General features: G+C 49.6%; 1 protein-coding gene across 1 annotated transcript in view; it reads left to right on the top strand.

Annotated features, from left to right (window-relative positions):
• LOC311202501 (olfactory receptor 14A16-like) overlaps window positions 1–14232 on the top strand; it is a gene marked incomplete at both ends in the record, with an annotated part of 36233 nt that overhangs the window by 15254 nt on the left and 6747 nt on the right. The window lies entirely within an intron of this gene.

The raw sequence follows: 14232 nt of genomic DNA, 5'->3' as shown, positions 1-14232 counted from the left end.
CCAGAGATCATCAAGTCCAAGCCCCCCCTTCAAAAGCAGAGTCCTCGGACGGGTCGGACAGGTCGGCATCCAGATGGGTCTTGAATATCTCCAGAGAAGGATACTCGACTACCAACTCAGGAGACTGTCCCGGGGCTCTGTCACCTTTCCTTTGTTCCAACTTGGAGCCGTTGGCCCCTGTCCAGTCTCCAGAGACCACTTAACCTGGTAGAGGTATTTCTTTACATGGTGGTTCCACTGGCAGTGAACCCCCTCATCTACAGCATGAGGATCCAGGAGCTCAAAGATGCCGTGTGGAAACTGAGGACTGGATGTTTCTAAGCAGCAATAAACTGATCATTTTCTTCATTGTATTGTTGGCCCTGTCGATTTAATGAAATGTAATCATGCTGAATAGATTGATGGAGATGCAGCTTAAGAGACAATTAATATAATTTTAATATAAGAATTATCGTGTTTTTAAGAATAGATTTGTTTTGGATTTTAGTAGATGTGGTTTTGCCCCAGCTGAGAGCTGAGCACCAGACAGTTCCTTGTTCTTTAAAAGGAAGAAGGTGGGGGGACAAGTTGGAAGGGAGGGAGAGGAAAGGGAGAGGGAAAAAACCCAAATCCAAGGAAACAAAACCTCACAGGTTGGGATAAGGATAGTTTACTAGAATAGCAGAAAGAGAGATATAACAATTATAACAGGATTTTGTAGCAAAATATATGAAACTGATGATACACAATGGAGTTTCTCACTGAACCACACAACTCAGGCCGTGCAGCCCAGAGCTGTCCTGAAAACTGGACCATACCAAAAAAACTGCATGTCCTGGAGCTGTCTCCTTCTCCTCCCACCAGCCCCCCTTTTATGCTGAGCATGATGTAATTGGCATGGAATACACCCTTTGGCCAGTTCGGGTCACCTGTCCTGGCTGTGTCCCCTTCCTTCTCCTTAGTAGGGAAATAGGAACAACTGAAAAGTCCTTGATTGCTTGGCAACAACCAGAAACATCAGGGTGTTATCAGCACTGCTCTCATCCCAACTCCCAAACACGGCATTCCACCCGTTATTAGAAAAGAAATTAACTCGATCCCAGCTGAAACCAGCACACTGACATAATTTCCCTGACAAAGGCGCTGGTTGGGGAGGGGTGGTCATGGCATGGTGCAGCACTCTGTTATTGTTGGGTTTGTAAGGTACTCTCTGTGCTATCACTGGGTGTGAGTGCAATTTGGGCTGATATTGCTCCCTTTTTATGGTGCTTTTGTCAGTAAACTGTCCTCATCCCAACCCACAGAGGCTCTGTCTGCTTCTCCTCCAGGAGTGAGCGAGCACCATGTGGTGCTCAGCCATTGCTTTGGGCTCAACCACCACAGTTTCCAAGCCGCAAGCAGTGAGCTTCTCTAAGAGAAAGTTCTAGAAAACTGTGTCTAAGGCCTTGCTAAAGTCAGGTAAACAACATGCACAGCCCTTCCCTTGTCCAGGAAGCAGGTCACCCTCTCATAGAGGGAGATCCAGTGTGACAAACAGGACCTGCCCTTAGGAACCCAAGCTGACTGGGCCTGATCACCTGGGGGTTCTTCATGAACTGGTTAATGCCTCTCAGGATGATCTGCTCCATCAGCTTCTCTGGGACTGAAGTCAAACCATCAGGCCTGTAATTTCCCTGATCATCCTTCTGTTCCTTCTTATATAGGGGGTTACATCGACTGATTTCCAGTCTTCTGGTACCTCTCCAGTCAGCCAGGACTGATGGAAAGTGGCTTGGTGAACCTCCCTTGCTAGTTTTTTCAGCACCCTTGGCTGCATCCCATACAGCCCCACAGATCTGTGCACATCTCTGTGGTGCAGCAGGACCATCTCCTCCTGGATTGAGGTGGGCTCATTCTGCTCCCTGTCCCTGTCTCCTAGCTCAGGGAATTGGATTCTCTCTGTACAACTGCTCCTATTACTAAAGACAGTGGCAAAGATTTCATTAAGCACCTCAGCCTTGGCCTCATCTTTCAACAATGTTTCCTCCTGAATCTGATAGATGATGGAGGGTCTCCCTGGTCTTTCTTTTATTTAAATGGAGGACAGATGAATTTCTAGCTGGGCTTTGGACCAACAATGAGGAGAAACTCTCATCCTGTTGTTCTTCCTTCAGTGTTACACACCCCACAATGCCCCAGGAAGAGCCTGAGCAATGCCTGAGGGGCAGGACCTGTCTTCCCTGGGGCTGGGGGTCAGGGCTTGGCCTTTCTGCTTCACCAAACCAACCCAGGGCTTACTCAGAATCTCAGCTGCTTGTACATTGCCTTTGCCTACCAGCCAACATGGCCTCCAATTACCTGTGCTAACGAGTCCCTGGGGAGGCTCAGCCAGCAATGGCTCTCAGCGGGACTCATTAATACTTCAGGGTACTTTGGCTTCTACTTTTGACATGGAGTTTTTTGTGTGATTTCCTCTCAGTACCTGAGCTTCAAGGACTCAGCACCAAATGCACCCCAGGGCTCATTAAAAATAAAAAAGAAGACCTAACGAGCTATGTCTCTTGATGAAATTATCTTCAAATCTTCAAGAGATGTGCATACCATTGAAGCTGTTTCAAAGGGAGTTCATAGGAAAATTGATTTCTTTTTAAGGTTGTAGGTTATTATTTTCACTGTAGAGGAGAGATGATAACCTCTGACTGAGATTGATGCATGTTGTCTCCTAAAGAGGTCTGGACTGCTCAAAAAAAAGGTCCCCTGATGTCTGGAACAGTGGTGACAACCTTGCTGCACATCTCCACAAGCCCACCATGACTCTCACCAGCCAACTGGGACTTGCATCCCTTGTCCTTACATCAGGTCTCTCTCTGCATTCCACAGTGGGGCATTACAGCCCCTCTGTACCAGCTCCCCCTGCTTTCCTTAGAGAACTGGCTGCACACAGGCAGCACACAGGGAGTTATTTTCCCACCAACAGAAGAAACCTGACAAGATTCACCATTAAATTCAACACTCCTCACTCTATGCCAAGTGCATTCTGCCACCAGTGAGGTTCACCTGCCACAAAGCTTAACCATGTGAGAAATGTTTTTGTAAGAGGAAGCAGACTGTGAAATCACTGCAGCTCAAGAGCTGGCTAAAGACAGAATGAGTCAGACAACTGCCAGAAAGGCAAGGGTTTAACTCCCTGAAACTCAGAGCAGCAGCTGGATGTTTGAGAGGTGTCTGAACGGTCAAAGGGGAAGGGGAAGGGAAATCTAGAGACCAACCACAAGTGCTGGTGTGCAGATCCACTGCTAAATGGTGATTTCAGACAGAGTCAAAGAATCTCCTGAGTTGGAAGGGACCCATAAGGATCATAAAGTCCAACTCCTGGCTCCACACAGGGCCAGCCAAGTCAGAGCACGGAACTGAGCGCATCATCCAGATGCTTCTTGAACTTGGTCAAGCTCAGTGCTGTGACCCCTTCCCTGGGCAGCCTGTTCCAGGGCCTGACCACCCTCTCAGTAAAGAACCTCTCCCTCATATCTAGCCTAAACCTCCCCTGTCACAGCTTCATGCTGTTCCCTCAGGTTCTATCCCTGGCTACGAAAGAGATATCAGTGCCTGCCCCCTCTCTCCCCCTCCTCAGGATGCCACAGACTGCAATGAGGTCTCTCCTCAGTCTCCTTTTCTCCAGACTGAAAAAGCAAGGGACTTGTCGTGGTTTCACCCCGGCTGAGGGCCAAGATCCACGCAGCTGCCTGCTCCTTAAAGGAAAAGAGCAGGTTAAAGGGAAGGGGGGGGTGGGGGGGGTGGGTGAGAAGTAAGGGAAGGGAAAAGTACAACCAGGTCCTTGAGCAAAAGCAATCCCAGACATGGGTTTACCTTTGCCCGAAGCAGGGATGACCCAAACCGTCTTCCCTAATATACTCTTCATATGCACCACTGGGACTCTGTCTCCTTCCACAGTACGTGGAAATTTTGACTGGGCAGGACCAGCTCGATTGGTGGATCCCCTAGAGTTAACTAACCACGTGGCTTTGGCTAAATGTGTATCCCAGTGTTTGAATGTTCCACCACCCATCGCTTTCAGGGTAGTCTTTAAGAGCCCATTATATCGTTCAATTTTCCCAGAGGCTGGTGCATGATAAGGAATGTGGTACACCCACTCAATGCCATGCTCTTTGGCCCAGATGTCTATGAGAGTGTTTCGGAAATGAGTCCCGTTGTCTGACTCAATTCTTTCTGGGGTGCCGTGTCGCCACAGGACTTGCCTTTCCAGACCCAGGATTGTATTCCGGGCAGTGGCATGGGGTACGGGATATGTTTCTAGCCAGCCGGTGGTCGCCTCCACCATCGTAAGCACGCAACATTTCCATGGCGGGTTCATGGGAGGGTGATGTAATCAATCTGTCAGGCCTCCCCATATCTGTATTTCATCCACCGGCCTCCATACCAAAGGGGCTTCAAGCGCTTCGCTTGCTTGATTGCGGCACACATCTCACACTCATGGATAACTTGTGCAATAGCATCCATGGTTAAGTCCACCCCTCGATCCTGAGCCCATCTATATGTTTCATCTCTCCCTTGATGACCTGAGGAATCATGAACCCATCGAGCTATGAACAATTCACCTTTGCGTTGCCAGTCTAGATCTACCTGAGCCACTTCAATCCTAGCAGCCGTATCTACCTGATGGTTGTTTTGATGTTCCTCCATGGCCCGACTCTTAGGCACATGGGCATCAACATGACGTACCTTTACAACGAGCTTCTCTAACCGGGCAGCAGTATCTTGCCATAAGTCAGCAGCCCATATGGGTTTGCCTCTACACTGCCAGTTGTTCTTTTTCCACTGCTGCAACCAACCCCACAGGGCATTGGCTACCATCCATGAATCAGTATAAAGGTAGAGCATTGGCCACTTTTCTCTCTCAGCAATGTCCAGGGCTAACTGGATGGCTTTCACCTCAGCAAACTGGCTTGATTCACCTTTTCCTTCAGTGGCTTCTGCTACTCGTCTTGTAGGACTCCATACAGCAGCTTTCCATCTTCGATGCGTTCCCACAAGGTGACAGGAGCCATCAGTGAAAAGGGCATATTGCTTCTCATTCTCTGGCAGTTTATTGTAAGGTGGGGCTTCTTCAGCCCGTGTTACCTCCTCATCCTCTGGTGACATCCCAAAATCTTTGCCTTCAGGCCAGTCTGTGATCACTTCCACAATTCCTGGGTGATTAGGGTTTCCTATTCGAGCCTGCTGAGTAATCAGTGCAACCCACTTGCTCCACGTAGCATCAGTGGCATGATGTGTAGAAGGGACCTTCCCTTTGAACATCCAGCCCAACACTGGCAGTCGGGGTGCCAGGAGGAGCTGGGCTTCAGTTCCAATCACTTCTGAAGCAGCTCGAACCCCTTCATAGGCGGCCAGTATTTCCTTTTCTGTTGGAGTATAATTGGCCTCAGAGCCTTTGTAGGCCCGACTACAAAACCCCAGCGGTCGACCTCGAGTCTCCCCTTGTGCTTTCTGCCAGAGACTCCAGGTGGGTCCATTCTCCCCGGCCGCAGTGTAAAGCACATTTTTAACATCTGTCCCTGTCCGGACAGGCCCAAGGGCCACTGCATGGACTATCTCACGTTTGATCTGCTCAAAGGCTTGTTGCTGCTCAGGGCCCCTTTGGAAATCATTCTTCTTCCGAGTTACGTGGTAAAGTGGGCTCACAATGAGACTGCAGTTTGGGACATGCATTCGCCAAAAACCTATGACACCTAAGAAAGCTTGTGTTTCCTTTTTGTTGCTTGGTGGAGACATAGCTGCTATTTTATTGATAATGTCCATTGGGATCTGACGACGCCCATCCTGCCATTTTATTCCTAAAAACTGGATTTCTTGCGCAGGCCCCTTGACTTTACTTTGTTTTATAGCAAAACCAGCTTCTAAAAGGATTTCAATTATCCTTTTTCCTTTCTCAAATACTTCCTCTGCTGTATTGCCCCATACAATGATGTCATCAATATACTGCAGGTGCTCTGGGGCTTCACCCTTTTCCAGTGTAGTCTGAATCAGTCCATGGCAGATGGTGGGACTGTGTTTCCACCCCTGGGGCAGACGATTCCACGTGTATTGGATGCCCCTCCAGGTGAAAGCAAAATGTGGCCTGCACTCTGGCGCCAGTGGTATTGAGAAGAAAGCATTTGCAATATCAATTGTGGCATACCACTTGGCTGCCTTTGACTCCAGTTCATACTGCAGTTCCAGCATGTCCGGTACAGCAGCACTCATACCTGGAGTGACTTCATTTAGGCCACGATAATCCACTGTCAGCCTCCACTCTCCATCAGACTTCCACACTGGCCATATGGGACTGTTAAAGGGTGAGCGGGTTCGACTGATCACTCCTTGACTCTCCAGTTGACGAATCAGCTTATGGATGGGGATCAGGGAATCCCGGTTAGTACAGTATTGTCTCCTGTGCACTGTCGTTGTAGCAATTGGTACTTGCTGTTCTTTAACCTTCAACAACCCCACAACAGAAGGATTGTCCGAGAGTCCAGGCAAGGCACGCAATTGTTCAATTTCTTCTGTCTCCAAAGCAGCTATTCCAAAAGCCCATCGGTACCCTTTTGGGTCTTTAAAATACCCTCTACGGAGATAATCCATACCTAAAATGCATGGAGCTTCTGGGCCAGTCACAATTGGGTGTTTCTCCCAGTCCTTCCCAGTTAAGCTCATTTCAGCCTCTAACACAGTCAATTGTTGGGATCCCCCTGTCACTCCAAAAATGCTAACAGGTTCTGTCCCAACATGATTCGATGGCATTACCATACACTGGGCACCAGTATCCACCAGAGCCTTGTACTCTTGTGGGTCTGACGTGCCAGGCCGTCGGATCCACACAGTCCAATAAACACGGTTATCCCTCTCCTCCACCTGGCTGGAGGCAGGGCACCTCTATTGTTGCTGACTGTGTTGGCTGTTCACTGGTGCAACGTTCTTCCTGTCAGAATCACGTTGTGCAATTCTTTTACCTCGCAGCTCATTCACTCGTGCTTGAAGGGCTGAGGTGGGCTGCATACCCCACTTCATCATGTCCTCACCATGGTCACGCAGGTAAAACCACAGCGTCTCTCGCGGTGTGTACCTACTGTATCCTCCCTTCTGGGACGATGGACGCTTTCTCCCAATAGCTGCAACATGGCTGCATACGGGTTTGGAGATGGACACATTTTCGTCAAGTCGTTTGACCAGTTTCTCTACTGCTGCAATGACAGAGAGAGAAACATTGTCCTGATATCTCCGAAGGTGGCCGGACACCTCAGATACGGTTGGTGGATATGTATCACTCCAGTCCATTGTTGCCAATGAATTGGTGTGCCCTGCTGGTGCACTTCGTACAACCTTACGCCACATATCTGGGGTGCATAGGATGTCATCAGGATCAGAGGGAAGCTGTGAGTTGTCCAGATCATAATAAATTACCTCCCGTACAGCTAATTCTCTCAGGTGCTGGATAACTGCCTCTAGGTTGTTACACTTGGGTGTTTGACATGTAATGTATTCCTTTATGGGATACCTTTCCCTCACACTTGACAGTAGTCGACTCCAGAGGCTGAGGATTTCAGGCTTTTCCCCAATTGCCTTATCAATGCCTCCTTCTCTAGCTAGGGATGCCAACTGCTTGGCCTCCCTGCCATCTAATTCCAGACTACTGGCTCCGTGATCCCAGGATCGGAGCAACCAAGTGATGATGTGCTCACCTGGGCGGCGGCTGAAATCTTTTCGAATTTCACGCAGTTCACTCAGGGACAGGGATCTTGTGACAACAACCTCACCCTGAGATGGTTGAGATGGAACAACCTTATCCCGGGATGGTTGAGATGGCTTTTCCTTATCCTGAGATGGTTTGGATGGCTTTGCCTTATCCTGAGATGGTTTGGATGGCCTTACTTCATCCTGACATTCATCGGATGACTCAGCTTTATCCTGACATTCATCAGATGACCCCACTTTATCCTGACCTTCATCAGGTGGCCCTGATTCAATTTCATCCTCATCCTCATCCTTCACTACAGGAACAACTCTCTTTGTGTATTTCCTCTTTAGTACGGGAGCAACAGACACTGATGTGTGGTGATTTTTTGTTTTACCAGCAGTATCTGCTGTAGGGGCAGCGGTAGCTGCAGCATCAGTTGGGCAGGTTGCAGTAGCCACAGTGCTAGTCACAGAAGTTACAGTGGCCTCAGTGTTAGTCCCAGTGATTACAGTAGCTGCAGTTTCTGCTGGTCTGTTTTCCTTCCTTTCCCTCTGCCAGTGCTGACTGCTGTCAAGCAGTGTTTGGTAAATAGTGGCCAGGGCCCAGCACAGTGCAGTAAGCTGTGCATCTCTGGGAAACTTACGGCAATTTCTTTTCAGATATGCAGTCACTTTATCAGGGTCCTGTAACTGTTCGGGAGTGAAACTCCAAACCATCGGGCGTGAGACAGTGCCTAGGTAGTTGCCCATACTCTGCCACATGCCCTGCCACTCGTGATTATCTGGCCTCGCAGAACACTCTTGAGTGGTATTCATAACCCTGTGCTTAATATTGAACAAAAGCAGAACCATATTCACCAAACATAACAACAGCAAAATGCTAGTTTGAATATTACAGGGATATTGGAAATTTTCAAAAGCTGTTACCAGAGCTGTTGTATTGAGCCCAAAGGAAGAGAAAGCAGAGTAGATATTTCTTTCTCTACTCCCACCATACCAGCTGCCGTTACTAACTCCTCCCTGTCCAAAGAATGGACAGGGCAGCAAAATTTCATACAAGTACCAGAACAAGTTCACAATCATCGATATCACTGCATCATAGACTGCTGTCATAAAGTACACCAAAAGGAGGTACGGGAACGAAAACAGGAGCCGCAGCCCCAAGATTTTAAAAGATCCTGCTAGGATTGCATACAGCAGACGGTGGTTTTGCTGCCACAGCTGTGAGCACAGCCTTGTGAGTAAATACCAGAGCATCGTGACCAGAGACTGCTTAAACCAAAGTGCTTATCACAACTTTGTCTTAATTACAATAGGGTCAGGGTCAGATCTACCGTTATCTCAACCTTTCGGGCCCGACGTTGGGAAGCAAAAAGACTGTTGTGGTTTCACCCCGGCTGAAGTGATCTCTGAAGCCGAGATCCACGCAGCTGCAGAGAAAAGGGAACGGTGTTTGTGTGTGTGAGAGAGAGGTAAGGGAAGGGCAAAGGAAGAGGAAAGGGCAAATAACCCCAAAACCAAGAAATAAGAGGCCCATGGGTTGGGATAAGGATAGTTTACTAAGATAACAGAAAGATACAATATAACAATGCTAACAGGACCTTAGAGCAAAAATAAATGAAGCTGTTGATACACAATGCAGTTTCTCACCAAACCACACAACTCAGGCCGTGCCACCCAGAGCGTCCCGGAGCCGCCCTAGGCCTTCCTCCTGTCAGCCCCCCAATATCCTGGGCAGGATGTAAGTGGCATGGAATACTCTCTTTGGCCAGTTGGGTCACCTGTCCTGGCTTTGCCCCTCCTTTCCCATGAATGGAGAAATACGAAGAGCTGAGAAAGTCCTTGACTGTCTGACAGCAACTAAAAACATCAGGGTGTTACCAGCACTGCTTTCATTTTAACTCTCAAACACAGCATTCCATCCGCTGCTACAAAAGAAGTTAACTCCATCCTGACCAAAACCAGGACAGCTATATAACACTGTGCCACTCACTAATAAACGCCATTTGCCGTCCACCACATTGGTGTCTGTGAGCTGATGGACCGTGAGGCCAGAGTGTGGCGTCATTGCCGTTCCTGAACTGGGTCGCCACGCCACAAAAGGCAACAGGAGGCCCAAGGTCAGTCTCTGGGGTTTTGGAGTCGGGGCTACAGATGATCCAGACACTCTAACAGAAAGGTAAATACTGGCAGCACATGAAGGGGTTTGAGCCACTTAAGAAGTGATTGGGACTGAAGCCCAGCTCCTCCTGGCACCCCGACTGCCAGTGCTGGGCTGGATGTTCAAAGGGAAGGCCCCTCCAACACAACATGCCACTCATGCTACATGGAGCAAGTGGGTCACACTTATCACACAGCGGGATTGAATAAGAAACCCCAATCACCCAGGAACTCTGGAAGTGATCACAGACTGGCCAGATAGAAAGATTTTGGAATATCACCACAGGAACAGGTGACATGTGGTGAAGAGGCTTCAGTGTACACTGAATTTCCAGAAAATGAGAAGAAAAATGCCCTGTTCACCAATGGGTCCTGTCACATTTCTGGTAAACATCAGAGGTGGAAGGCTGATGTATGGAGTCCTACACAACCAGTTGCAGAAGCTGCCTATGGAGAAGGCAAATCCAGCCAGTTTGCAGAGGTGAAAGCCATCCAGCTGGCTTTAGACATTGTCAAAGGAGAAAAAATGCCAAATATTACATATTTCTCTATACTATTTCCTGGATGGTGGTCCAGGGTAGATGGTCTAAATAATAAATGATGTTATGAACCTCCCCAGGACTCTGAAAATGTAAGATCTGGGCATGATGTAGATGGTGTGGAAACCGGAGTGGATAATGTCCTGGTTCTGGCCAGGCCAGAGCTCACCTCCCCTAGCAGCCAGCACAGGTGACCTGAGTTTGCCTGGGCTGTTTTTCACACCACCTGGCATCACTTCCCCATCCAAGGGACTGGCTGAGGAGAGGTAGTCATACCATGCTGCAGCACTCTGTTATTGATGGGTTTGTAATGTACTCTGTGCTGTCACTGGGTGTGAGTGCAATTGGGGCTGTTATTGTTCCCGTTTTATGGTGCTTTTGTCAGTAAACTGTCCTTATCCCAACCCACAGAGGCTCTGTCTGTTTTCAGGCAGACTTAATTCAAAGAGAGCACAGGTCTGGGTCACACAAGTTCAGGAGAAGCTGCATTAGGAATGGGATGGAGGTGCACTATTTTATTATAGATTAGACAGAAAAGAAGGAAAAATCCTTCCACAACGTGGAGCAGTTTATTGCTGCTTAGAAACACCAGGCACACTAGTAATCAGTTTCCACAAAGCATCCTTGAGCTCCTGGTTCCTCATGCTGTAGATGAGGGGGTTCACTGCTGGTGGAACCACCGAGTAAAGAAACGCCACTACCATATCCAGCACAAGGGAGGAGATGGAGGGGGGCTTCAGGTAGGCAAACAGGACACTGCTGACAAACAGGGAGACCACGGCCAGGTGAGGGAGGCAGGTGGAAAAGGCTTTGTGCCGTCCCTGCTCAGAGGGGATCCTCAGCACAGCCCTGAAGATCTGCACATAGGACACCACAATGAACACAAAACACCCAAAACCTAAACAGATACTGACCACAATGAGTCCAATTTCCCTGAGGTAGGCATCTGAGCAGGAGATCTTGAGGATCTGGGGGATTTCACAGAAGAACTGGTAAAGAGCATTGCCATGGCAGAGGGGCACTGAAAATGTACTGGCCGTGTGCAGCACAGCATGGAGAAACCCACTGCCCCAGGCAGCTGCTGCCATGTGGACACAAGCTCTGCTGCCCAGGAGGGTCCCGTAGTGCAGGGGGTGGCAGATGGCAACGTAGCGGTCATAGGCCATGACAGTGAGAAGATAGAGCTCTGTTGTGATCAAAAATAAAAAGGAAAATAGTTGAGCCACACATCCTGTGTAGGAAATGGCCCTGGTGTCCCACAAGGAGTTGGCCAGGGATTTGGGAACAGTGGTGGAGATGCAGCCAAGGTCAGTAACAGCGAGGTTGAGGAGGAAGAATTACATGGGGGTGTGGAGGTGGTGGTCACAGGCTATGGTGATGATGATGAGGCCATTGCCCAGGAGAGCAGCCAGGTAGATGCCCAGGAAGAGGCAGAAGTGCAGGAGCTGCAGCTCCCGTGTTTCTGCAAAGGGCAGGAGGAGGAACTGGCTGATGGAGCTGCTTCTGTTGGACATCTGCTGCCGTCAAGAGTGGAGACCTGTCCAAGGAGGAAAAGACACAGTGAAAAGTGATGGAACACTTCTTTTAGGAAAACATCTTCTAATTCTTAGGGAATGCCCTCAGATTGACTCCCTGCATTCAGGACTTTTTTCAGCTCCCTTTTGGGAGGTCTGCTTTGTGCTGGCTTGAGCGTGCCACTGCTGGGAGGAGGGTCAGCTGTGGGCTCTGGAGAACTCAGTCCTGCCTTGCAGCAGTCAGTAAATTGAAGGATGGTGGGATCTCAGACTAAATGCCCTGTGGATAGGAATGAGCTTTTCAGCACTGTCACTCCAGTTTCACCTGAGGGCAGAGCAGAGCTTTGGTAATGGTGGGACAAAGGGAGCAAGGAAAGGAATGGAAACAGTGAGAATCAGTCCAGCCAGGGCTGCAAGGACAGGGACAGACAGACAGGTACTCACAGGTTTCTCAGACTGAAAACATGGAAGTCTTGTCTCAGAGTCTGTGCTGGGTGGCAGAAACCAGGGGGTTGCTGTGGGAAAGTATCAGCACGTTGGGTGATGTCAGGGAGGTACCAAATCCCCACTGCCAGGGCAATGCTGGGAGCAGCTCACTCTTCCTCCTTGCCAATGTATCTGCTAACTGCAGCTGTCCCTGCAGATGCTTCTCTTTGCCCATGTCACCTCTGCTCTGTGCTCACAGACCTCATCCAAATTACCCTGTGCTCAGCTCTGATCTGCAGACACCTCCTGGCATCAGGGCACTGCCCCGTGGAACCTCTGTGTGTGCAGGGCTCAGGAGATGCTCTGACAAGTCCTAATGACCAATGAGTTTGCACTGCCTGCTGCAAAGTTATCAGGAAAAGTTCAGCTCCAACTTCACAGCTAGTCCACAAGAGCAGAAAATTCAAAGTAAAGTCTCTTTACCTGGAGTGGAAAATTCATCCTTGGTGTTCTTGAAAAGTCCCTGGGAAGTTGCCAGGGATCCGCTGGAGCTGGGAGCAAACCTGTCCTACACAACACACTGACAGCAGGAGGACCCTACACTGTCCTTCCATGGGTCACACTTTAAACTCACAGCTTCTTTCTGCACTGCTGATAGAAGTCCAGCAGGCAGGCTGAGTTCTGACCCTGGCAGCAGCAGAGTCCCTGCCACAGCACACAGACCCTGGGGTGCAGGGACCCTGCTCACTAGGACAGCCCTGGGCATCCCTGGGTGCACACGCTGCTTCACACCTCTGCAGCCATGCCCAGGAGAAGACAGCTGTCCTGCCCTGTCCCTCTGATGCAGCAGAAGGGCATCCCTTCCAGGCAGCACTTTCTGGTCCTAGAGAGAACCTGTCCTCCTGACAGACCCCACACACTGCCCCATGTCACAGCTTTAGGAGATCCCTCCAGGAACAGAACCTGCATTGCCCTGCACCCACAGACATACCATGCAGAGTGCTGTGGGGATTTCTTCTCCAGTGAGCTCTCAGTATCCATCACCACTCTCAGCCTCACAGGTGTCCCCTCGATGCCTACAGGCAGTGTCCCCAGCCCTGTGTGCTTGGCAGAGGAGCTGCTCCTGGCCAGAGCTGTCTCTCTGGAGCACTGCTGGGTTGCAGTGAGCTCCCTTCATCCCAGGAGCCTGGCCAGCTCAGCAGAAGACCAGTTCTTCTAGGCTCCCTCCTGGTGCCTCAGGCCTCATGGGGATCGCTCTGTGATCTCATCTCTGATGTTCCCTCCCTCAGCTGGGGAGAAATCCTTCTGTCCAGCAGAGTTCTTTCTCCTGATCAAACCAGAGCTGGGCAGGACAATCACCTTTCCTTGTCTCCCCATGAGACAGGACCTCCAGGCAGGGACAAGCAGGGGTGTCTGACCCCCTGCAATGTTTAAGGAGCATGGCTGCCTGGGACCTGCTGGTCCCCGTGCCCATGGGAATTACTGAGAGTGGAGGCCAGGAAAGAGTTGCTAAGACACCAACCCCTGTTGTCACCTGAAGGGCCAGAGGTGAAGCCATGTCCAATCGAAACTCCCAGCGACTCTAGAGGGGGATGAAGTCCCTGTAGTGTGCATTAAAACCAGTTGGCAAAACAGTCCAGGTTATTCCTGCTACAGGCAAAGACGAACCCATTTGTGGGATTGCTTTAACTCAGGGACCTGAGTGCACTTGGTGGGTGATGAGAAAGGATGAGGAAGTCCAGTGTGTACCCCAAGGGGTTTTAGTTCTAGGTGAGGACAGCCACTAAATTGTTGGTGTATAACAAAATCGCTCAATGGCAGATGGTCTAAATAATGGATAAATGATGTTATGAACCTCCCCAGGACTCTGAAAAAGTGAGATCCAGGCATGATGTCAATGGTGT

Source organism: Gallinula chloropus (assembly GCF_964237585.1).
Source record: "Gallinula chloropus genome assembly, chromosome: 30".
Taxonomy (NCBI): Eukaryota; Metazoa; Chordata; class Aves; order Gruiformes; family Rallidae; genus Gallinula; species Gallinula chloropus.
This window is presented reverse-complemented; position numbering and strand designations above follow the sequence as displayed.